This window comes from Lolium perenne, chromosome 4 (genome assembly GCF_019359855.2).
Source record: "Lolium perenne isolate Kyuss_39 chromosome 4, Kyuss_2.0, whole genome shotgun sequence".
In the NCBI taxonomy this organism is placed as follows: domain Eukaryota; kingdom Viridiplantae; phylum Streptophyta; class Magnoliopsida; order Poales; family Poaceae; genus Lolium; species Lolium perenne.
The window spans coordinates 70,883,512-70,911,255 of record NC_067247.2 but is presented as its reverse complement, the minus strand read 5'-3'; positions in this window follow the sequence as shown (position 1 = coordinate 70,911,255).

The following is a 27,744-nucleotide window of genomic DNA, read 5'->3' as shown; positions in this document are numbered from 1 at the left end:
CTAAACTTGTCACAAGCAAAGACTACAGCTAACAATTCTTTTTCAGTTGTAGCATAATTTCTTTGAGCAGCATCAAGAGTCTTACTAGCATAATGAATAACATTTAATTTTTTATCTACCCGCTGTCCAAGAACAGCGCCTACAGCAAAATCACTAGCATCACACATAATTTCAAAAGGCAAATTCCAGTCAGGAGGTTCGACTACAGGAGCAGTTGTTAAGGCTTTCTTTAGAGTTTCAAAAGCTTCCTTACAATCATCATCAAAAACAAAAGGTACATCTTTTTGAAGAAGATTAGTAAGAGGCTTTGAAATTTTAGAGAAATCTTTAATAAATCTCCTATAAAACCCAGCATGACCAAGAACACTACGAATACCTTTAACATCCCTCGGATAGGGCATCTTCTCAATTGCTTCAACTTTAGCTCTATCAACTTCAATACCTCTCTCGGAAATTTTATGTCCCAATACAATTCCTTCATTAACCATAAAGTGGCATTTCTCCCAATTAAGAACAAGGTTAGTTTCTTCACATCTCTGCAACACTTTATCGAGGTTTCGCAGGCAATTATCAAAAGAATTCCCATAGACAGAAAAATCATCCATGAACACTTCTACAATACTTTCGCAAAAACCATGAAAAATAGCAGACATGCATCTTTGAAAAGTAGCAGGAGCATTACATAAGCCAAAAGGCATACGCCTATAAGCATAAGTTCCATAAGGACAAGTAAATGTGGTTTTCTCTTGATCTTTAGCTTTAACAGCAATTTGTGAAAACCCAGAATAACCATCAAGAAAGCAAAAATGAGTATTTTTAGATAACCTTTCTAGCATTTGATCAATAAAGGGTAAAGGGTAATGATCTTTCTTAGTAACTTTGTTAACTTTTCGAAAATCAATGCACATTCTATAACCTACAACTATTCTTTGAGGAATAAGCTCATCATTATCATTAGGCACAACAGTCATTCCTCCTTTCTTAGGAACACAATGCACAGGACTAACCCATCTACTATCAGCAATAGGATATATAATACCAGCTTCAAGAATTTTTAATACCTCATTTCTTACCACTTCCTTCATCTTCGGAATTAGACTACGTTGATGTTCAACAACAGGCTTTGCATCTTCTTCCATATTAATAGCATGTTGGCAAATAGAAGGAGAAATCCCTTTCAAATCATCAAGAGTATAGCCAATAGCTCCTCGGTGTTTCTTCAATATTTCCAATAACCTTTCTTCCTCAATCTCTGAAAGCTTAGAACTAATAATAACAGGATATATTTTCTGATCATCAATATGAGCATATTTAAGATTATCAGGTAAAGGCTTTAAATCAAAAACAGGATCTTCCTTTGGTGGCGGTGTTGTACCCAAATCTTCCACCGGTAAATCATGCTTGAGAATAGGTTGACGAAGAAAAATTTCCTCAAGCTCATCTCTTTCTTTCCGAAAAGCTTCACTTTCACTATTCTCCAAATGTTGCTGCAAAGGATTATTAGGAACAAGAACAATAGATGCACACTGCTCCATTTTAAAATCATTACTAGGCAAGTCAGCTTTATAAGGAGTTTTGGTAAATTTAGAAAAGTTAAATTCATAAGGTTCACCAGCAAATCTAGTCAAAATTTTCTCTTTCTTACAATCTATAATAGCTCCACAAGTATTTAGAAAAGGTCTACCAAAAATGATAGGACAATGATCACTAGCAGCAGAACCAAGTACCAAAAAGTCAGCAGGATATTTAATCTTACCACATAGAACTTCCACATCTCGAACAATACCAATTGGAGAAATAGTTTCTCTATTAGCCAGATGAATAACCACATCAATATCTTCAAGTTCACAAGAACCAATTTCGTGCATAATCTCCGTGTAAAGCTCATAAGGAATAGCACTAACACTTGCACCAATATCACATAAACCATAATAGCAATGATCACCAATTCTAACAGATAGCATAGGAACACTAACTTGTTTGGATTTATTAGGATGTGAAACAATATTAGAAGCATCTTCACAGAAAATAATATGACCATCCTCCACATTTTCAGTCACAAGATCTTTAACTAATGCAACATCAGGTTCAATTTTAATTTGTTCTTCAGGTTCTTTAGGTTTCTTTTCACTTTTATTAACCGCACTAGATATGACAGAGTACTCCTTCATTTTAGCAGGGAAAGAAGTTTTTTCAATATAAGCTTCAGGAATAACATTATCAACAGTTTCAATCACTACACATTTGTTTACAGATGAATCAAATTTATCTTTATACGGTTCATGATACTTATCAAAATTCTTCTTAGGCAGTTCATAATGAGAGGCAAAAGCTTTATAAAGATTTGCAAAAACTTGGGAATCAAGACCATATGTAGCACTCATATTACGAAATTTATCAGTATCCATAAAAGCTTCAATGCATTTATAATCATAAATTATACCTGACTCTCTATCCTTGTCGTTCTCCCATCCTTCAGTATTTTCTTGGATCCGATCAAGAAGGTCTCTTTTAAACTCTTCATTCTTGCGTGTAAATGATCCAGAACAAGAAGTATCCAGCAAGGTCTTGTCTTGAAAAGAAAGTCTTGCATAGAAATTATCAATAATAACATTACCAGGAAGCTCATGAATGGGGCATTTGAGCATTAAAGACTTCAATCTCCCCCAAGCTTGGGCAATACTCTCTCCATCATGAGGCCAGAAATTATATATGCGGTTCCGATCTTTGTGAATTTCACTTGGAGGATAAAATTTGGAATAAAATAATGGCACAATGTCCTCCCAATCAATAGAATCACCATTCTTCAGCAATTTATACCAGTGCGCCGCTTTACCAGACAGCGATATAGTGAATAGTTTCTTCCTAACTTCATTCATAGAAATACCTGCACATTTGAATAACCCGCATAATTCATGCAAAAACAATAAATGATCACCAGGATGGACAGTTCCATCCCCTTCATAGCGGTTATCCATAACACGTTCAATAATTTTCATAGGTATTTTATATGGTACTACTTCCTCACCTGGCGCTTCATCCACTACCGTTGCAGTAGTAGTAGATTTCCCAAATAGAAATTGAAGAGAAGATCTCTCCATAATGATTTATAGCAGCAGGCAGAAATAAAATCAGCACAAACAGTAAAGGTTTTCCTTACCAATTCCGCTTACCAATAGCGCTTCACTCCCCGGCAACGGCGCCAGAAAATAGTCTTCATGACCCACAAGTATAGGGGGTGTATCGTAGTATCTTCGATAAGTAAGAATGTCGATCCCAACGAGGAGCAGAAGGTGTTGGCAGCAGTTTCGATGAAGGATTCACTGTAAATGCTCACAAACAAGTATTCAAGGGGTTTTGATGTAACAGATGAATAAAGTACGAGTAAGTAAAATGCGAGAGAAATAATTGCAGCGAGTGGCCCAATCCTTTTTAGCACAAAGGACAAGCCGGTTTGTTTACTTATAATGACCAAACGTTCCTGAGGACACACGGGGATTTTAGTCTAGTACTTTCGCTTCATGTGGTTTAATAATCTTCATTGTTTTGATAAGTGTTGTGTGGGTGAACCTATGCTAATGCACCGCCCTTCCTAGGACTAATGCATACTTATGATTATACCCCTTGCAAGCATCCGCAACTACAAGAAAGTAATTAAGATAAATCTAACCACAGCCTTAAACTCTGAGATCCTGCGATCCCTCCTGCATCGATATACTAACGGGGGCTTAGGTTTCTGTCACTCCGGCAACCCCGCAATTAGCAACCGAATACAAGATGCACTCCCCTAGGCCCATAAATGGTGAAGTGTCGTGTAGTCGACGTTCACACGACACCACTAGAAGAATGACACCACAACTTAAATATCATAACATTGAATATTACTCAACCATAATTCACTACTAGCATTTAGACTTCCCCCATGTCCTCAAGAACTAAACGAACTACTCACGAGACATCATATGGAATACAATCAGAGGTGATATGATGATGAATAACAATCTGAACATAAACCTTGGTTCAATGGTTTCACTCAATAGCATCTATAACAAGTAGAGAATAATGCCGGGAGAGTTTCCCCTATCATACAATCAAGATTTAACCCGAATTGTTACAGCGGTGACGAGGTGCAGCGGTGGTGATGGCGGTGTAGATGGTGGAGATGATGATGATGATGATGGAGATGATGTCCCGCTCGATGACGATGGCGATGGCGTCGATTTCCCCCTCCGGGAGGGAATTTCCCCGGCGGATTCCTGCCCGCCGGAGAGCTCTTTTCTCTCTGGTGTTCTCCGCCCCGCAGAGGCGGCTGTAACCCTTCGTGAGGTCCTCTCTGTGGCTTAGGTTTTCGGGACGAAGGAGTACGCGAAGAAAAGGAGGCGAAAGGGGTTGTGGGGCCCCCAGACCACAGGGTGGTGCGGCCAGGCCCTGGGCCGCGCCGCCCTAGGGTCTGGGCCCACAGTGGCTCCTCTTTGCTCCCCCTTCTGGCTCCCTCCGTCATCTGGAAAAATAGGAATTTACGCGAAATTCCCTTCCACAGTTGATCTTCCGAAATATTGCGTTCTGACGGTGCTTTTTCCAGCAGAATCCTGGCTCCGGTGTTTGATCCTCCAATAATGATGAAACATGAAAAATAGATGAAATAACATAAGTATTGTGTCCCAATATGAAATATATCAATGAATAACAGCAAATTATGATACAAAATAGTGATGCAAATTGGACGTATCAACTACTCACGCATCAATCCGGAGGCGGGCATGATGATGTAGAGCCCCTCCGGTGATGATTCCTGATGCGCGTAGATGTACACGTCCGTTGGGAACCCCAAGAGGAAGGTATGATGCGCACAGTGGCAAGTTTCCCTCAGTAAGAAACCAAGGTTTAATCGAACCAGTAGGAGTCAAGAAGCACGTTGAAGGTTGATGGTGGCGAAATATGATGCGGCGCAACACCAGGGATTCCGGCGCCAACGTGGAACCTGCACAACACAACGAAAGTACTTTGCCCCAACGAAACAGTGAGGTTGTCAATCTCACCGGCTTGCTGTAACAAAGGATTAACCGTATTGTGTGGAAGATGATTGTTTGCAAGAAAACAGTAATAGAAGTATTGCAGTAGATTGTCTGCGATGTAAAGAATAGGACCGGGGTCCACAGTTCACTAGAGGTGTCTCTCCCATAAGATAAAAGCATGTTGGGTGAACAAATTACAGTCGGGCAATTGACAAATAGAGAAGGGCATAACAATGCATGTACATGATATGATAAATATAGTGAGATTTAATCCGGGCATTACGACAAAGTACATAGACCGCCATCCAACTGCATCTATGCCTAAAAAGTCCACCTTCAGGTTATCATCCGAACCCCATTCAGTATTAAGTTGCAAAGCAACAGACAATTGCATTAAGTATGGTGCGTAATGTAATCGACAACTACATCCTTAGACATAGAATCAATGTTTTATCCCTAGTGGCAACAGCACATCACAACCTTAGAACTTTCTGTCACTGTCCCAGGTGTCAATGAAGGCATGAACCCACTATCGAGCATAAATACCCCCTCTTGGAGTTAAGAGCAACAACTTGGCCAGAGCCTCTACTAATAACGGAGAGCATGCAAGATCATAAACAACACATAAACAATAGATTGATAATCACCATAACATAGTATTCTCTATCCATCGGATCCCGACAAACACAACATATAGTATTACAGATAGATGATCTTGATCATGTTAGGCAGCTCACAAGATCCAACAATGAAGCACAACAAGGAGAAGACGACCATCTAGCTACTGCTATGGACCCATGGTCCAGGGGTGAACTACTCACTCATCACTCCGGAGGCGATCATGGCGATGAAGAGTCCTCCGGGAGATGAATCCCCTCTCCGGCAGGGTGCCGGAGGCGATCTTCTGAATCCCCCGAGATGGGATTCGCGGCGGCGGCGTCTCTGGAAGGTTTTCCGTATCGTGGCTCTCGGTACTGGGGGTTTCGCGACGGGGGCTTTAAGTAGGTGAAAGGGCAGGTCAAGAGGCGGCGCGAGGGGCCCACACCACAGGTCGGCGCGGCCAGGGCCTGGGCCGCGCCGCCCTATGGTGTGGCCACCTCGTGGCCCCACTTCCTTCCCTCTTCGGTCTTCTGGAAGCTCCGTGCAAAAATAGGACCCTGGGCGAAGATTTCGTCCAATTCCGAGAATATTTCCTTACTAGGATTTCTGAAACCAAAAACAGCAGAAAACAACAACTGGCTCTTTGGCATCTCGTTAATAGGTTAGTTCCAGAAAATGCATAAATATGACATATAATGTGCATAAAACATGTAGGTATCATCAATAAAGTGGCATGGAACATAAGAAATTATCGATACGTTGGAGACGTATCAGCATCCCCAAGCTTAGTTCTGCTCGTCCCGAGCAGGTAAAACGATAACAAAGATAATTTCTGAAGTGACATGCCATCATAATCTTGATCATACTATTTGTAAACATATGTAATGAATGCAGCGATCAAAACAAAAGTAATGACATGAGTAAACAAGTGAATCATATAGCAAAGACTTTTCATGAATAGTACTTCAAGACAAGCATCAATAAGTCTTGCATAAGAGTTAACTCATAAAGCAATAAATCAAAGTAAAGGTGTTGAAGCAACACAAAGGAAGATTAAGTTTCAGCGGTTGCTTTCAACTTATAACATGTATATCTCATGGATATTGTCAACATAAAGTAATATAACAAGTGCAATATGAAAGTATGTAGGAATCAATGCACAGTTCACACAAGTGTTTGCTTCTTAAGGTGGAGGGAGATAGGTAAACTGACTCAACAATAAAAGTAAAAGAATGGTCCTTCAAAGAGGAAAGCATCGATTGCTGTATTTGTGCTAGAGCTTTTATTTTGAAAACATGAAACAATTTTGTCAACGGTAGTAATAAAGCATATGAGTTATGTAAATTATATCTTACAAGTTGCAAGCCTCATGCATAGTATACTAATAGTGCCCGCACCTCGTCCTACTTAGCTTGGACTACCGGATCTTTGCATGCCATGTTTCAACCAAGTGTCACAAAGGGGTACCTCCATGCCGCCTGTACAAAGGTCTAAGGAGAATGCTCGCATTTTGGATTTCTCGCTTTTGATTATTCTCAACTTAGACATCCATACCGGGACAACATGGACAACAGATAATGGACTCCTCTTAAATGCATAAGCATGTAGCAACAATTATTATTTTCATATGAGATTGAGGATATATGTCCAAAACTGAAACTTCAACCATGATTCATGGCTTTAGTTAGCGGCCCAATGTTCTTCTCTAACAATTTTGCATGCTCCAACCACTAAAATGATAGATCCTTCAGACAAGACGGACATGCATAGCAACTCACATGATATTCAACAATAGTTGATGGCGTTCCCCAGAAGCATGGTTATCGCACAACAAGCAACTTAATAAAAGATAAAGTGCATAAGTACATATTCAATACTACGATAGTTTTTAAGGCTATTTTGTCCCATGAGCTATATATTGCAAAGGTGAATGATGGAATTTTAAAGGTAGCACTCAAGCAATTTACTTTGGAATGGCGGAGAAATACCATGTAGTAGGTAGGTATGGTGGACACAAATGGCATAGTAGTTGGCTCAAGGATTTTGGATGCATGAGAAGTATTCCCTCTCGATACAAGGTTTAGGCTAGCAAGGTTATTTGAAGCAAACTCAAGGATGAACCGGTGCAGCAAAACTCACATAAAAGACATATTGTAAACATTATAAGACTCTACACCGTCTTCCTTGTTGTTCAAAACTCAATACTAGATATTATCTAGACCTTAGAGAGACCAAATATGCAAATCAAATTTTAGCAAGCTCTATGTATTTCTTCATTAATGGGTGCAAAGCATATGATGCAAGAGCTTAAACATGAGCACAACAATAGCCAAGTATCACATTATACAAGACATTTTAGAATTACTACATGTAGCATTTTCCAATTCCAACCATATAACAATTTAACGAAGAAGAAACTTCGCCTTGAACATTATGAGTAAAGCCTAAGGACATATTTGTCCATATGCAACAGCGGAGCGTGTCTCTCTCCCACAAAGTGAATGCTAGGATCCATTTTATTCAAACAAAAACAAAAACAAAAACAAACCGACGCTCCAAGTAAAGAACACAAGATGTGATTGAATAAAAATATAGTTTTAGGGGAGGAACCTGATGATGTTGTCGATGAAGAAGGGGATGCCTTGGGCATCCCCAAGCTTAGACGCTTGAGTATTCTTAAAATATGCAGGGGTGAACCACGGGGGCATCCCCAAGCTTAGAGCTTTCACTCCTCTTGATCATAGTATATCATTCTCCTCTCTTGACCCTTGAAAACTTCCTTCACACCAAACTTCAAGCAAACTCATTAGAGGGTTAGTGCACAATTAATAATTCACACATTCAGAGGTGACACAAACATTCTTTAAACTTCTGGACATTGCATAAAGCTACTGGACATTAATGGATCAAAGAAATGAATCCAACATAGCAAAAGAGGCAATGCGAAATAAAAGGCAGAATCTGTCAAAAACAGAACAGTCCGTAAAGACGAATTTAAAGCTGGCACCAGACTTGCTCAAATGGAAAAACTCAAAACTAATGAAAGTTGCGTACATATCTGAGGATCACGCTCGTAAATTGGAAGATTTTTTCGAATTTTCTACAGAGGCCTGTGCCCAGATTCGTGACAGACAGCAATGCTGTTTCTGCGCAGCGATCCCAAATATAACATCAACTATAACATAGAAACTTTATTTGGCACAAAAACATGATAAGGAGAGGTTGCTACAGTAGTAAAGAACTTCCAAGACTCAACAAAACAAAAATTGCTGTAGTAAAAACATGGGTTGTCTCCCATAAGCGCTTTTCTTTAACGCCTTTCAGCTAGGCGCAGAAAGTGCAAATCAAGTAACATCGAGAGTAGAAGCATCAACATTATTACCTTCAGAGTTGGGAGCTTTCTCAACCAAGCATAGTATATTGGATACATAAGTTTTAGCATCTCCCTTTTCATTAGTCTTGGGCTTGCTACTCTCATCGAACAAATTTTCAGGAACAAGCCAAGCATAGTTATTTTCTAGTGCATCATTCATAGCTAGGAGTTTACATGGTATTGGTGCTTTGATCTCCCCACCATCATTAATATTATTAGTGTATCTTATTCTATCTATGTCCATTTTTTCAAGGAGACCAACAAAATTAGTATGAGAATCTAGCATATTAAATTTAGCAAAAACTTTTCTAGCCTCTCTTGCTAGACCACCAAATTCTCTAAGAAGAGTTTCTAGAACAAAATCTTTCTTTTCTCCTTCTTCCATATCACCGAGTGTAAGAAACATGTGTTGGATTATAGGATTGAGATTAAAAAATTTAGTTTCCAACATGCGAACTAAAGCAGCAGCAGCAATTTCATAGGTAGGTGCAAGTTCTACCAAGTGTCTATCTTCAAAATCTTCAGTAATACTAACATGATTCAAAAATTCTTCTATATTATTTCTCCCAACTATGGACCCACGTCCTACCGGTATGTCTTTTGTGGTAAAATCAAAAGGAAACATGATGCAATAAGCAAAAAGTAAACTAGGCGAATAAAGTAAAGACAAGTAACTAATTTTTTTGTGTTTTTGATATAGAGAGCAAGACAGTAAATAAAGTAAAACTAGCAACTAATTTTTTTGTGTTTTGTTTAGGTGCAGCAAACAAAGTAGTAAATAAAATAAAGCAAGACAAAAACAAAGTAAAGAGATTGAGAAGTGGAGACTCCCCTTGCAGCGTGTCTTGATCTCCCCGACAACGGCGCCAGAAATTTTGCTTGATGCGCGTAGATGTACACGTCCGTTGGGAACCCCAAGAGGAAGGTATGATGCGCACAGTGGCAAGTTTCCCTCAGTAAGAAACCAAGGTTTAATCGAACCAGTAGGAGTCAAGAAGCACGTTGAAGGTTGATGGTGGCGAAATGTGATGCGGCGCAACACCAGGGATTCCGGCGCCAACGTGGAACCTGCACAACACAACCAAAGTACTTTGCCCCAACGAAACAGTGAGGTTGTCAATCTCACCGGCTTGCTGTAACAAAGGATTAACCGTATTGTGTGGAAGATGATTGTTTGCAAGAAAACAGTAATAGAAGTATTGCAGTAGATTGTATGCGATGTAAAGAATAGGACCGGGGTCCACAGTTCACTAGAGGTGTCTCTCCCATAAGATAAAAGCATGTTGGGTGAACAAATTACAGTCGGGCAATTGACAAATAGAGAAGGGCATAACAATGCATGTACATGATATGATAAATATAGTGAGATTTAATCCGGGCATTACGACAAAGTACATAGACCGCCATCCAACTGCATCTATGCCTAAAAAGTCCACCTTCAGGTTATCATCCGAACCCCATTCAGTATTAAGTTGCAAAGCAACAGACAATTGCATTAAGTATGGTGCGTAATGTAATCGACAACTACATCCTTAGACATAGAATCAATGTTTTATCCCTAGTGGCAACAGCACATCACAACCTTAGAACTTTCTGTCACTGTCCCAGGTGTCAATGAAGGCATGAACCCACTATCGAGCATAAATACCCCCTCTTGGAGTTAAGAGCAAAAACTTGGCCAGAGCCTCTACTAATAACGGAGAGCATGCAAGATCATAAACAACACATAAACAATAGATTGATAATCACCATAACATAGTATTCTCTATCCATCGGATCCCGACAAACACAACATATAGTATTACAGATAGATGATCTTGATCATGTTAGGCAGCTCACAAGATCCAACAATGAAGCACAACAAGGAGAAGACGACCATCTAGCTACTGCTATGGACCCATGGTCCAGGGGTGAACTACTCACTCATCACTCCGGAGGCGATCATGGCGATGAAGAGTCCTCCGGGAGATGAATCCCCTCTGCGGCAGGGTGCCGGAGGCGATATTCTGAATCCCCCGAGATGGGATTCGCGGCGGCGGCGTCTCTGGAAGGTTTTCCGTATCGTGGCTCTCGGTACTGGGGGTTTCGCGACGGGGGCTTTAAGTAGGCGAAAGGGCAGGTCAAGAGGCGGCGCGAGGGGCCCACACCACAGGCCGGCGCGGCCAGGGCCTGGGCCGCGCCGCCCTATGGTGTGGCCACCTCGTGGCCCCACTTCCTTCCCTCTTCGGTCTTCTGGAAGCTCCGTGCAAAAATAGGACCCTGGGCGAAGATTTCGTCCAATTCCGAGAATATTTCCTTACTAGGATTTCTGAAACCAAAAACAGCAGAAAACAGCAACTGGCTCTTCGGCATCTCGTTAATAGGTTAGTTCCAGAAAATGCATAAATATGACATATAATGTGCATAAAACATGTAGGTATCATCAATAAAGTGGCATGGAACATAAGAAATTATCGATACGTTGGAGACGTATCAATTCCCCTCTCCGGCAGGGTGCCGGAGGCGATCTCCTGAATCCCCCGAGATGGGATTGGCGGCGGCGGCCTCTCAGTAATGTTTTCCGTATCGTGGCTCTCGGTACAGGGGGTTTTGCGACGGAGGCTTTAAGTAGGCGGAAGGGTAGGTCAAAGGGCGTCACGAGGGGCCCACACTACAGGGCTGCACGGCCAGCGCCTGGGCCGCGCCGCCCTGGTGTGTCGCCACCTCGTGGCCCCACTTCGTCTCCTCTTCGGAGTTCTGGAAGCTTCGTGTAAAAATAGGCCCCTGGGTTGATTTCGTCCAATTCCGAGAATATTTCCTTACTAGGATTTCTGAAACCAAAAACAGCAGAAAAACAGCAACTGGCACTTCGGCATCTTGTTAATAGGTTAGTGCCGGAAAATATAAAATAATGCTGTAAAGTATGTGTAAAACACTCAAGTATTGTAATAAAAGTAGCATGGAACATAAGAAATTATATATACGTTTGCGACGTATCAACCACTCCACCAAATATCCACCTCCATCCAGCCGTTGCTACAAAAATGATGCCCCAAGAGGTAGAACGACGCACGAAGCATCGTCATCATCCGATCCGGGAGATCTGGATCTAGGGTTTCCCCCGGAGCAGCACGAGTGAGTAGCCATAGATTGTGACGATGATGGCTTCAAGAAGGAAGCGACGCTTAACGCCGCCATCGCCCGCCAATCGTGGCACGGTTTTCACCGACAGCCGCTAGTCCCCAACTCGGCAAGAGAAAGCGTAGAGGCCAGCAAAGATGATGCCTTCGCAAGGGGACGACGCCAATAGCCGCCGCCATCATCCGCCAAGAACAATGTCAGGGCGCGGTTTTCACCGGTGGCCCCTTGACCGCTAGCTCGTCGTCGACTAGATCTTCATCGCCGGAGTAGACGGATCTCGTGATCCACCACCCCAGCAACCAGCGAACCACCTCCGGTGAAGGAGGAGGCCGCCACCACCATGCCAAGGACAGTCGCCCATGGCGTCCCCGTGCCTCGGAACGAACCCAGAAACTTGCATGAAAGTCGGCATCGTTGTGACCGCAGCAGTAAGATCGCAGCCCACCCGAGCACGACAGGACCCAGATCGGACCCAAACCACCGCCGCCGCCCGCCAAACGATGAAGTTCCTCTCCCTCCTCTAGTCGCCGCAGCTCCATGGCACCTCCATCGACAGCCCAATGCGGTTCGCCGCCGCCGGAGACGCAAACCCGCGCCCCCACGGATGTCGTGGCCGAGGAAGTCCGCCGCCGCCGCCGCCGCCACGCCTCCAGGACTTTGCCTGGCGGCGCCTCAGGCGGCGGCGGCAGGAGGAGGGGAGTCGCTGGGGAGGAGGAAGAGGGGAGTCGCTGGGGGCCGCCCGGCGCGGCGCCACCGCGCGGGTGCAGGAGGAGTTTTTCCTGTGCGGGAGGAGATGGGGTATACCTCTTAGTTAACTGGTTTGTCTGTCGTCTCGTCTATTAATTTGGTACCTAGTATATCCATGCACCTCACTGGAATTAAGAGGAAGGAAACATGATCAGGTTAGCTTCTAGGAGGAAAAGTCCGGGCCCACATGCCAGAGATCTACCAACGGTAGGACACGGACATACATTACATGACAATGTGACACCGGCCCGTTCCAGTGTGATATTATTGGATATCCTCTGGTGTGCACCATACAATCGATCATGAATGGTAGAGAAACCTTCCCGCTAGGTCCATATCGCTCCTCTTGGTTGCTCCCACCGATGCAGCATTTGCAATTTTGCATACACATACCCGCCCATGTTGAGCATCACTCGATCAGTCAGACACAGTGAGGACACATGTTTTTAGTTCGGATCACCTGTAACTAGGCCTTGTGGAGAAGATTTTGGTCCGTTTGGATGCCTGGGCTCCCTCTACATTGTGTCCAACACATGTCTTAAAACACGCGTTGTTACTGAAATCGGTAACGGTTGCACGCGTGGAGATGTGCGGGAGACGTCGCTGCAATTACTCCTTGCTTGGGACTCCATTCCACTCACCGCCTATTCTCTCTCACATAATAACACCAACTATCATGTCCCATCAATCATGTCTGCCTCGCTGCCTCCGCCCCTGCTGTACTTCCTCGGCCAAGTTATCTCCCTGGTGGGATCACAAGGAGCACGCGGATGATCCGTGAATTTGAAGCCATTCCTGCTTCTCATCGAGGCCAATGGCAAGCACGAGGGCACTCCTCTTTTAAGCATCGCATTGTGGGTGCTCATACATGACAACGTGACACCTGTTAAGCAATGTAATTTCGTATATGACCCGGTATGAAGTAGTACTCCACCTAGACTCGTATAAGCTTTTTCCACCTATATAACATGCCCCCAAGACCTCCAACGAGGTTACTGTTTCCGCTACAACCCACATACGTTGATATGGTATAGAGCCTGCCTCATCCATCGATGTCTAGCCCTAACCAATATTTTCCGGCGCCGCTGTTGGACACCAACCGCTACTGCCACCACAGAGTACTCCTAGCCGCTGCTGTATCTCCGAAGTCACCGCCACCGCATAGCCCAATAACCTACAAACAAACTCCGCCGTCATGATCTCCTAGATCTCTGCCGCAATATCCATACACAAAAACCCTACAAGAAACCGCCGTCGCTGTGATCCCCACGATCGCCGCCGCCGCCGCAGTAGCCAAAACCGCCACTGCCAAGCTCCTCCTTGCAGCCGCAACTCAAAACCCTAGAAAACTGCACCCACATTCGATAACAACCCTACACCCGAGCAGTGATGGCATCGTCTTCTTTGTCGGGTGCCCTCAATATACCCCCTCGGCTCTTCCCGCATGTGGTCTGACCTGAAGCCGGGTAAGGGAGGGTCATCACCCCCGGTGTCGCTAGGGCTTTGCCTAGCAGCTTCTGCCAATGCCGGAGGAGAGGTACAAGGGATGCCAGCGAGAGACAGAGGTGGGTGGTGTCACCCCTGCGTTGCCCGCGGGGAGCGACTAGGGGCGGAGCGTTTTTTCTCCCAAAAAATCACTCTACTTAGCTATACCAGTATTCTACTTGTACTACTGCAAAACCTGCACGGCCACGTGATGAAAGAAATAAAACTACGTATGTATCGCAGCGCAAGAACTCACAGAACAATTTAAGAAAAATCGTTTTGGCAGGATAAAATTCTCGTCCGAAATGTGAACTGCATATTCCAGGAGATAAGGTAAAATCTTCAGATGCTGCTCTTTACACGGCCTATTCTGCCCAAAAATGGTAATGCAAATATTGCTAGGGTGACTGACTAACTGACAGGAGCAAACTGTTTTTCTTTAATTATCCCCTTGCAGCCTAGGTGCTGCAGTAGCATCGGAAGCACGTGAGAAAAGAAATAAAAGTATGTACGTACCCAGGTACAAGAACACCATGCACAAGAACACGCATGAACAATTTAAGAATATTCATTTTATCTAGATAAAATTCTCGTCCAAAATGTGAAGTGCATATTGGGGGAGATAAGGTAAAATCTTCAGATGGTTCAATCTTTTGCCCGTTCTTTACACGGCCCAAAAAAGGGTAAAGCAAATATTGAGGCTGACTGACTGATTATTGTTGTAGCTAGCAGCAAAATGTTTCTCCTCAGTTATCCCCCCTAGAGTCTAGGTGCTGCAGTAGCATGGGAGGGAGGTTGTCTCGGACTTCGTCTTCATCATGCAGCAGATAGGGCTGCCGGGCGCCGGCGGTAGCTCAGCTCCATCACAAAGTCCTTGGCCGGGCCGCCCACCGTAGCCCGGACCTTCTGCTTCAGCTTGCTGCTCAGCCACTGTTCAAGTAGGCAACCCAGCGTCATCGAAGGACAGATTGACCACCACTCGTTGCATAGGATCTCCAACTGAACATGCAGAGAGGCACATATGGATTAGATGAAAGAGTTGATTCAGCATTGTGGATATATGCATATAGGAAGATAGGACAGGATGAATCAGTGAGCTGAAATAGTAATGCATTTTCTGGAAGCTTAGCAACCGAAAAATTATGGAAATAGATCACATGTCACCATCCGAAAATAATCTACAAATGCAAGAAATTGCAGCCTAACAGGTAACTGTATAGACATTTGTTGATGACCTATACATCGAAGCAAGCATCTCGACAAAGGCCAAAGACTTTCGATGGGTTTTGTGGAACAATCAAAAGGAAAGTACAAAGACATATAAAAAGCTCACAACTGATGCACATAAAACGTAAGGCGCCATAAAAAATCTAGAAATGCAGCCTGGAGGTTTCTTAACTGGAAATCGGCACGGACATATAAAAGGCTGACCTTATCATCACTTGCTAGCTCAAGTTTCTTTGTAATGTAACTCAGGATCGAGTAGATCTGCATACTCCTATCCCTGGAACAAGGAAAAAAAATCATATTGAACAGAATATATTAGATTCTTGCAATCTAGTTACATGTTAGTAGATCATGGAAAAACTGAATTGCTGGCAGGGAAGACACAAACAGCGCAGGAATTTTAAATGAAACATCTTCATTCTGATAAAATTCCCGAGAGGGCTGTTTTTCTATGTACGTCCTCTTAATATTTTTTTAAAAAAAACTTGCTTATACCATAGCACAGTTGCTACTAGTAATAAACATAACAGACACGATGAGTCATCTAAAGCAGGGTAAGTGTTTCACGGAAAAAATGCTACAAATAAAAGAATACCAAGTATAAGAAGTCTCAAATATTCTAGAAGTCAAATAAACTGCAAAATTAAAGTGAAACTCACTTAATTCTCAAGTATATCTTTGGCATCTCAGGCAGCAGTTTATCTTGTAACCTGCAAAACAGTTTAATTTTGATGTGAGGAAGCAAACCATTTTGTGCATGAGAATCAGTATATATATAGAATATAACTGCAGTCTTACTGGTCCGGTGAAGTGACTAGTGACAACCATACTGGGGTAGTTATTCCATCATGCAAAGAAAGGGACCTCTCTTTTCTCTTTGCTGGCGATGTAATAGTTGGATCCTTAGAAGTGGAAAGATGAAAACGATTAATCATGTCACGTAGCACCATATAGTTTAGTACTTGAGTCGAGATCGCAAGAAAAAAATTGAAAATAGATAAGTGGCTGGAACACTAAACTTTTGATTTACAAGAAAAGTAAGCGTGCGTATTTTAGCCAATGCTATTAGAAAAGATAACATATATCAGGCAGTTAGTTAGCACGAGGGGCCCTGATGGCTGTTACAACTTAGATTTATATACATACAGAAGAATTTATAGGAGTTTAGTGATAAGCTGGTATATTCTCAACTAATAACCACAAGAAACTATTTTCAATTCAAATGCATATAGATAAATGTCCTTAACAAAAAAATGTTTAGTACATTTCTGTGCAATTCAAATGCATATAGATAAATGTCCTTAACAAATCTGCTGCAACTGTGAATAAATGTTGTGTGTAAGCACGATGATCTACTGAAATGCATTTAAAATGCAGCATTTTGAAGAAAAGGGAATTGACGAGTTGAAAAAAGAATGTTATACAGATAAACCTTGATATTAACCATAACTTACCTGAGTTTCTCTTCAGGAGCAATACCAAGATAAACATTGAATACTGTGCAGGAGTCGATCTCTTCATGATCTATTTTCTTCATAATACACTCCCGACAAACTGCGTACAAAAGGATGGTCACAAGAGGAACTCTAGAAACAAGCATGCTAGTTTGAGATTTGATAGAACTCAATTTTATGCACTTGACACATCAAAACTTCATTGGACGTAATTAGCAAATATCATTAATGCAATAGAGTAGATGCTTAATTGCATCAAGATTGAAAGCGCATTTTCTTGAAAAAAAAAGTGGACAAAAAAAAATTGAGGGCGTGGACAACACTGATAACATCACTTTACTTATGATGCAGAAGCAATGCCAGGCTTACGATAAAGAAATGTAATATACATAATAGAGAGATCACCATTCTTGCCTCTACATCATGAGATACACAAATTTTATTTAAGAATGTGAAGCCTGGGTTTCCACGCTATACTGAAAAGTGGGAGTTCTTTAATGTTGCAAAATAGCATGCTGGGGCAAGAAAACTTATAGGCACGGATGTCTCTGGCTGAGTTGGAGGCCGATAGCAAATAAACATTTGGGAGGAAGATCTGCATAACGATCGCACAATTAACGAACAGATATTTACCGTCTTCTTCAGTCAAGTTACAGTAGACGCAGCGTCTTCTTCAGTCAAGTTACAGTGACAACCATACTGGGGTAGTTATTCCATCATGCAAAGAAAGGGACCTCTCTTTTCTCTTTGCTTGCGACGTAATAGTTGGATCCTTAGAACCAGAAGCTTCTGTCTTAAGTGGAAACACCGTATTCCTGATACTCTGAAATTGAGATCAGGCTTTCAAAGATGAAAACGATTAATCATGTCACGTAGCACCATATAGTTTAGTACTTGAGTTGAGATCGCAAGAAAAAAATTGAAAATAGATAAGTGGCTGGAACACTAAACTTTTGATTTACAAGAAAAGTAAGCGTGCGTATTTTAGCCAATGCTATTAGAAAAGATAACATATAGCAGGCAGTTAGTTAGCACGAGGGGCCCTGATGGCTGTTACAACTTAGATTTATATACATACAGTAGAATTTATAGGAGTTTAGTGATAAGCTGGTATATTCCCAACTAGTAACCACAAGAAACTATTTTCAATTCAAATGCATATAGATAAATGTCCTTAACAAAAAAAATGTTTAGTACATTTCTGTGCAATTCAAATGCATATAGATAAATGTCCTTAACAAATCTGCTGCAACTGTGAATAAATATTGTGTGTAAGCACGATGATCTACTGAAATGCATTTAAAATGCAGCATTTTGAAGAAAAGGGAATTGAAGAGTTGAAAAAACAATGTTATATAGATAAACCTTGATATTAACCATAACTTACCTGAGTTTCTCTTTAGGAGCAATACCAAGATAAACATTGCATACTGGGCAGGAGGCGATCTCTTCATGATCTATTTTCTTCATAATACACTCCCGACAAACTGCGTACAAAAGGATGGTCACAAGAGGAACTTTAGAAACAAGCATGCTAGTTTGAGATTTGATAGAACTCAATTTTATGCACTTGACACATCAAAACTTCATTCGCCGTAGTTAGCAAATATCATTAATGCAATAGAGTAGATGCTTAATTGCATCAAGATTGAAAGCGCATTTTTCTTGAAAAAAAAGTGCACAAAAAAAATTGAGCGTGTGGACAACACCGATAACATCACTGTACTTATGATGCAGAAGCAGTGCCAGACTTACGATAAAGAAATGTAATATACATAATAGAGAGATCATCATTCTTGCCTCTACATCATGAGATGCACACATTTTATTTAAGAATGTGAAGCCCGGGTTTCCACGCTATACTGAAAAGTGGGAGTTCTTTAATGTTGCAAAATAGCATGCTGGGGCAAGAAAACTTATAGGCACGGATGTATCTGGCTGAGTTGGAGGCCGATAGCAAATAAACATTTGGGAGTAAGATCTACATAAGGATCGCACAATTAATGAACAGATATTTACCGTCTTCTTCAGTCAAGTTATAGTAGACGCAGCGATCCATATGGAGTAAGAGCATCTCCGTTTGCCCCCCCCCCCCTCCCCACCCCAAGGGCTATGGGGGGTGCCGGCGCCAAAAATGTGCGGCGCCGGCCAGGCGCGATTAGTAATCCGATGCCCGCTAGCCGGACTGTCAACACCCGGGTTTTTAAGTCCAGAAGCCTATTATGCCATACATCGCAATCATATGAAGATTGTTTTTGCGAGACATAACAGTTGAATATCATAGAGTTATCATTTATTACAACACAACACATAAACGTCTTACAACAATAGATCACACGATCCAATATTACACAAATAGTTGATCTAATGATCAACGAACATAAGTAGCAGAAGCGAAGTAATAGTGGACTATCTATTCCACAGGCAACGCTTGACGTTAGAAGATGCTCCTAGTTATCGTAGACGTCCTCTTGTCCGTTTTCTTGATACTGTTGCTCATCTTCATAGTCTGGCATTTGAATAGCCAGGGACACAGCCATGAGTACTTTAAAGTACTCGCAAACTAATACTAATGTAAGTACTTATCAATCTTAGAAGGGGTACTAAGCTCTAGGTTTATTTGCATAAAGCCAAGTTTAGTTCGTAAGCATTTAGTAAAGACTCTTCATTTGCTAGACTAACTCAAGTGGGAACATTAGTGTCATTCCCACAACTTAGTTGGAATTCAAGTCAAGTCACCTTTCAATTCATCATTCCTTTTTAAGAAAAAGATCTGACAACGGAACAGTATGGTCTTTCCAATCACCCGTAATCGTGGACACGGCTATTCGAATAGGTTTAACACTCTGCAGAGGTTGTACTCTTGTGTCACAACTTTTGATTACATCCGTCAGGGATAACCCTGAATCATCGTAACTCAGTACGCGGATCATCAACCATAACCTTTCACTTATATACCCTAGTATAGGCACCTCTCCCCATGAGCTTGGCCTCCCGGTGAAGACAAACCGTCAACCCGAGAACTGCACAGGGCTTGGGTCTGACATTTACCTCATATTCACATCATTTCACCTTCAACGGAGGCAGCCTCGGCATAACCCCTATGATGCTTGTTTAGAGGGAACCCATACTAAACTACATAAGCTTCTAGTTAAGCCCTACCCATAATCAGGTATTGTGGGGGTACTTGTATAATTGGAATGGTATCGCATGTGAACCCAATCATCAGTTTTCATCAAAATTCACCAAGTCATTCATGTCACATTCATCGTCAAAAATCTTTCAAAGTCATTTCACTTCACAAGTTCCCATCTAGAGTAGTCAATTTTATTTATTTAGCAATAGCAACTAGTCATGAGGGTGCTATCTAGCTCTGTTTGCTTAGGCTCAATTTGACGCTCTTGTTCTATTCTAGACCAAGTGAATCATGAATCAAAAAGTAAACTTTGAAATACAATAAGCAAAATAATTGCAAGGTAAAAACATGGGATAGGATCATTAAACATAAAGTAACATGTAATGGTGCCTTGCTCTTGTGGAGCTTTGCATTTGGGTGGCTTGCAAGAATATTAGCTTGCCTTGAGTGGGGTAGTGATCAAAGTTCTCTTCCTCCTCCTGAGAGTAGCCTTCCTCCTCCTGGTACTCCTCGGTACTAGCGTCTATAGACGAATACGAGGTATACCATCACCACACAAAACTTAAGTGCTAGACTAAACACACCAAAGGTTCACACAAGCTTATTCTAGCATCACATCCTTATTAGCATGGTGATTGACTTAGTTTTTATTTTAAGCTATTTATTTCTTTGGAAAAATAATTTCCTCTCATTGAATCATATTAATATTTAATCTCCTCAAATAATAACAAGGTATGAATATATGTTGACCAAGGTCAACACTTCATATTTATTATTTGGAAGTATGATTTAAATGAGGTGCTACACCTCATGCATTTTAATAATAGCATGGTAATAATTTAATATCACTAAGTAATAAAATCTGAGGTTTATTAGACCAAGGTCATTACCTCTTATTGAATTACTTAGGATCAAGATTTAAATGAGAGAGTAACTCTCATACTAATTAAATAAATTAATTGAGATAATTTAAATGGGCTAGAAATGGCCACATAGCCATTATTTTGCTCTAGTCCATGATCATATGAAGTAACCATGTCATATTTTTACATAATCATGTAGAGTATTTGAATTGTGATTTATGAGATTTGGAATCAACTCAAAATCATTTATTGTTAATTTTTAATAAATATTTGAAGTTTGAAAAGTCCATGCCTTGTTTAAAGATGGCACCCGCAGGGTATGGGCACGGGTGGAGCCACCCCGTACCCGTGCCCATCACCTTTAGTCTTGCCCATCACCCGTACCCATACCCGTCAACGGGTACAAGTTTTTTCCATACCCGTCACCCGACAGGGTAAATGGGTACCCACGGGTAAAAAATACCCGTGTTTACAACACATCAAGTTGAGTAAAAAGTACTCGTAAGCGACAACATATAACCATAATAATTTATAAACAACAATACATACTTGTGAACATCAGCATATTACAAACAAAAACAAATTCTCCTAAACAACATCAGTAAATCACTTCCCACACACGGCAACACAGCATAAATGAAAATTGTAACACACAATCAAATATAGTAGCAAATAGTCATCACTTTAAGTTCACAAACTCACAAAGTATAGAGGTAATTTGACCGTACACAAGGCCAGAAAATAAGCATTACAATAAAGTCTCAACAATATAAAGTTCAACCAAAATAAACTAGAGGTATCCAATAGTGGCCTAACAAAGACATTGGCACAATGTTTATTTAATCTTGACCAGGACTTCACGAGACCATGCCTCCACACATCTCAAAGGGCCAAGTCCTAGTGGGAAAAGGAATACATTCACGTGTTAGAATTTGCATTGTATAGATACACTCAAATACTCAAGTTGGTAATTACTAACCTCCACCCCCTCTTGGATGTCTTGAAGGCAAGTCCAAAAGCTAGCGTCTCCTTTAATAGAATCTAGAACAAATAATTCACACACACATGAAAGACATTATTAGTAGTGGTTACTTAAAAGAGAAAATATGAACAAACTAATATATTTATGTACCTTGATATTTGTTTCTAAGCCAATCTTGGGAACACATCAAAGCCTCCAACATATCAGGTGTTAGGCGGCTTCTATGCTCACTAAGTATTCTACCACTTGTGCTAAAGGCTGACTACGAAGCAACTGTTGTCACAGGAATAGCAAAAACATCTCTTGCAACCTTCCTTAATGTTGGATACCTTAGTCCATCTACTTTCCACCAATTTAACACATTGAAATTTTCTGTGTAAGGCACTAAGGCATCTGACAAGTACATCTCTATTTCACTTTGTAGCCTAGCCGTTGCGGGACTTTGCTTGGCAAAAATTTCATTGAATACATTCATGATGGCAGGAGTTTTTGAAGAAATCAATTATTCACATGGTTGATATTCATTTTCTTCCACTGTATACTCCTCCAACAATGCATGCAGTCTACCAACTAAATCATCAACCAACTCAATACACTCATAAGAAGCTGGCTCAATTCCATGGAGCATGGCAAAACAAGCTGTCAACATTTGCTTCTTGTATCGAGCATCAAGAAGTGTAGCCATCCCCATTAGACCTTGAATGTCCGTCCAATACTTATCAAATTTGGTAGTCATTTCTTCTGACATATTTTTGATAATTGGGTTGCTAGAAGTGCCCCACTGTCTCATTTTCATTTTAATCTCACATATTTTGGGGAAGTAAATATTAGCAGTCACATACTTAGTTCCCGAGAAAAGCTTAGTTATATCATAGAACAATTTAAGTTTATCTACCACATATGTAGCAAACTCCCATTCTTCATCAGTAGGTAAACACTCATATTGCTTGTCAGTTTGCTTTGCACGTTCAAAAACAGCTCTATATGGCAAAGCTACTTCTAGCATCTCAAAAGTAGAGTTCCACCTAGTTTTGCAATCAAGGATCAACTTTTTTGTTATTTTCACTTTCTTAAATTTTGCCATGTCTTCAAACTTCTCTATCCTTTTCCCTGTGGCCGTCCAATATGCCACACTTTCCCTAATGTTTATTATTGCTGACTTCATAACATCCAACCCATCCTTAACTATAAGATTCAATATGTGTGCAGAACAGCGCATATGCAGCAAAGTACCTTCCAAAGGGAGCTTCTTCTTCCCTATCTTCCTCACGATCATGTCAATTGCCTTGTCATTTGTGGTGCAATTGTCCACTGTCACGGACATTAATTTTTCATCAATATTCCATTCAAGCAGGGAGTCGTAGAGCTCTTGACATATCACATCAGCAGTATGTGGAGCGGGAACATATATAAACCTACAGTATTCAACATATTGTCAAAAACAGCAACACATTATAAACAGCAGCACATACTATACAACAGCACATTGAAAACAGCAACACATTATAAACAGCAGCACATACTATACAACAGCACATTGAAGACAGCAACACATTATAAACAACAGCACATACTATACAACAAAACATTGAAAACAGCAACACATATTATTCATCAGCACATATTAGTACCTCATGATAATGCTCCTAAGCTTCCAAGAATCATCAATGAAATGAGCGGTGATAACCATATAACCCTTCTTTGTGCTATCAGCAGTCCACATATCTGTGGTTATAGCTACCCTTGATTGGTTCATGCCCATATAATCAATTGCCTTCTTTGTTTCTTTCTTGAAGTTTTCCACAATATCATTCCTACAAAACGAAAGAAGAGTAGTATATGTTACCTGATGATTGCTAAGAAAAAAGTAAGCATGAAATAAATTAAATAAAACCATAGCATGTTATACCTATAAGTATTTCTTGTATGTAGCTTGAATAGTGGTTGAAGTGCATGAACAAACTTCCTAAAACCAGCATGATCTACTATAGACAGTGGATACTCATGCAACACCAACATGTTGCCAAGCTCTCTTCGAGCAACCTCTTGATCAAAAGTATAGCTCTCCACAGAAACGTTTCCATCCTCCTTAGCATTCATCATCAATGATGACTGAGACATTGTTTTGCCCCCCTTGGTTTTCAACTTCTTAAGAGTACAAACCTTTAGATGGGCGGCGAGATGCTTCGTGCCTGATCTGGGTCCTGTAGTAAGATCCTTGTGGCAGTAGTTACACCTTGCCTTAGTTTCTCCCCCGACCTTCACCTCCTTCATTTCTAACCAAACATTAGAAGTTTTCTTGCGTTTGCCAGATCCGTTCACCTCTACCACATCCTCCTCTTGTTGATCTTCATCATCTGAAATGACAACATGACCTCCATCTTCATCCATCGGAGCAGATGTATCATCGACAGTCACACTACAAAAGGAAGATAGATGACAAAATATACATCAAATTCTGAGAAAGAAAATTCCATACATCATATTCACGAACTCTCCTATTCCGTTACTCAAAACAGCATATATATATATACAACTCTTAGGCAGGCATGCCATGTACACTCACGCCACTACTTGATTCACTAATTCCATGATCTAGTCAATTGGTAGAATCTCTCTGCATGCATGTGACTCTACCATGATGCAAAGTGCACTAGACGGACAATCAGTATAAATATGAGTAAGCTTGGAACAGAGTACTGGTTGTGAAACAATCAGGCAAATCAACGCTTTGGCACCATTTATTTTTATCTCACCCGTACATGGATCACAACATCAGCATATTCATAAAAACGTACAGAAAATAAAAGCTCACCACATGGAAACCGCCTTGCTCTTGTTCTTCTGCCTGGCAGCAGATGATGATGGAGGGCGTCCTCTCGTGCCGGACGCCATCGGCGTACTGCTGCCGCGCTTTTGCGTGTTAGATCCTGAAGCAGGAGGAGCAGGACGTTGGCCTGGGGCTTGGCCCTTTCCCGGTGCCCGGAGACGGAGAGCGGCATCAGGCAGAGGGGTCTGGGTTGGAGTAACCATGTCCTAATTAGGTAGTCTATCAAGCATTCAATTCCATGCGGTAGTCAAGGGGAAGCAATCGCCTGTGATTTGGAAGAGTTAGTTTTGGCCTTTCGGCTTACGTGATTACTGGAATAATATTTTCCTATGCTAGACCGGTCGACGTTTTCGTTTCTTATAGCTGAGATTAAAGCTTTAGTTATTTCTGGTGGTAGTACTATTTCCTTTGTAAAAGTGGATAGAACACAAAATCTTTACTATTAAATGGGAGTTGGTCGTTTGACACTCAACGCGTTTGATGGTCGTCATTAAAAACATCTCATCCGTCCAATCTAATCCCACGGCTCGGCTTTGTCCGATCTAATTTCAGAGCAAATCAAGCCTAAGGACGCAATGATGGTATGCCGAATAAAACTCAGTGTATTATGGTATGAGGAGATATCTTTCCTCTGCCGTGCTTCTACTCCTACCTTAAACTCTCACGGTAATTAGGGCGCAATAACTAGGAATAACTTTCCTATTTTCGAAAGGAATCTCACACGCCATCATCATCATCGTCCAGGAACGCTCATTGTGCGCCTCCACGGCTCCACCTGATCCCATTCTCCCCAATTCTCTCTATGTGGATCCAATCGTGTTGTCCCCGCCTCTACCACCGACCTCGCGGGACACCCCAGCCCCTCCACCGCCGTCCGGTCCTCCCACGCCTAAGAGCTCATCTGCCGCTTCATCTCCTGGTGATCGTGGAGTACCACACGGATGACACGCATACCTGCCGGCCGGCCCCATGCCTGCGCTCGCTCCCGTGTCCAGTCGGGCCACGGCGAGCTACCGAGGGCAGGGTAGGCGGCGGAGCTCCATGCGTGGCTATGGTGGCCGATGGTGACGAAGGAGGCGTTCGTCAACTGCTGCGGCCGGCGGGAGGGCCGCGTGCGGAAGGAGCCTACCACAGCGCAGGAATGGCGGCGAGGAGGCGCAGATGTTAAACCAACTCTTGGTGGCAATGATGAGACATTCTTGATGAAAGTTGAGACGATATACTACTACAGAGTTATGGAGGAGGTATAGTTGTATGTTTGTATTCAGACTATTTATTTTTTCCCATATCAAACTTAACTATTAACCCTCATCTGAAATTCTACAGGAAGCTCAATGAGTACTTTTGGCAAGCAGCATTCAAATATAATTGTTGCGTTCAATATATGTGCCACATATTTTAACACAAGCCATGGAATTATTCTTGTGTTGCTTTTAGGAAAAATGACTCTATCCGGCTTGGATATCAGGAAGTCAGAAGTTCTCCGATGATTTAAACGTCCATGTAACTAGCTTCTTGGATTGAAAATATTCTGCATGCTGATCATGATTATGCTCATGGACCAAGATTATGGAAATTGTTCATTAGATATCCTACATGGAGAAGTAAGTACTTTTGATATATACAACCATGCCTGTTTCACTTTTATCCCTTGTTCTGCTAGGGAACTGCACATAGCTCCTTAGTGAGGACTGAACTAGGGCTTGGTCGGACAACATCATATATATGTGCATATCTCAGTTAGCTTTTGTTTTTTTAAAGCATCGTGAAACCTTGCAAAATCACACTATTCCATTCACGGATATACCGTTCTATGAAAACGCGAAGATCTACTCCCCCAAAGAGCCTAGAAAGGCCACAAAAAATTTCTGCTCAAGAAACAAACTTGACATGTCTATTTTGGCTACACCTACCTGGTAGGTTCATTTGCCAGTTTGTACACTAATTTTATTGAAATATTAAAGCCCAAACACCACAACCGCTTGCTCCTACAACACATCATTTGTAGACATCTTGTACTTTAGAGTCACTCTAGCACTTGTATATCCATATTCATGAGTGCTCACGCTATGGTCAGCTTTATGCAGGAAAGCTGAAGAATGACCAGAAAGTTGCCATCCAGTTGTTGTCGGTGCTCAAGTAAGGAACAAATGAGTACTTAGAATGAGTTACATAAACAGTAGTCTTGAGCAATTCGAAATATTGGATGGAAGGGATTGTGGCGCTGAGGCAGATAATGGAGAATGATCTGCTTAGGTAAGCTCTATAAGGAGGTATGGCATGAACTCCCTGATGGCAACAATTCTGTATTTACAAACACCAAATTACCTTAAAAAGATAACCCTTTGGAGTAAAGAAAACTACCATTGCAGTCTGCTGATGTTTGCTATTTGTTCTGTAAGAAGAATATATAACAATGAAAAGATCAACTGCATGGAACTTATTATGCCGGGACGTGACACCTAAAAATGCTACAAAAGAAAAGCATGTACTTGATACAAAAGAACTTATTACTGCACATCTTTTAATTTTTGCATATGATGCTCAATTTACATGTTTAAAATATCTATGTGAAGAAATGATCTTTAAGACACATTGTAAATTATCTATGTGAAGAAATGCTCTTGATTGTAACTTCAGAAATGCCCATGCCCTATTGAGCAATTATTTTAAGTACTTTTAATACAACCGTTTTATAAGTGTAAGAATATCAAAGCTTGTAATACTGGCAGAATCAATTAGTGTGGACACCATGTTTATTTCTGTAGTCGCTAATAATCCATGGTTGTGGAACCACTGATTGTCTTTTGTCCAACAAGCATTATATTAGTATTTTTTAGTGGAGGTAGCTTTCAGCTCAAACTGTCAAATGGCTTAACCTCGCATATTTGGGTTTACTGCCATTTGAAGCA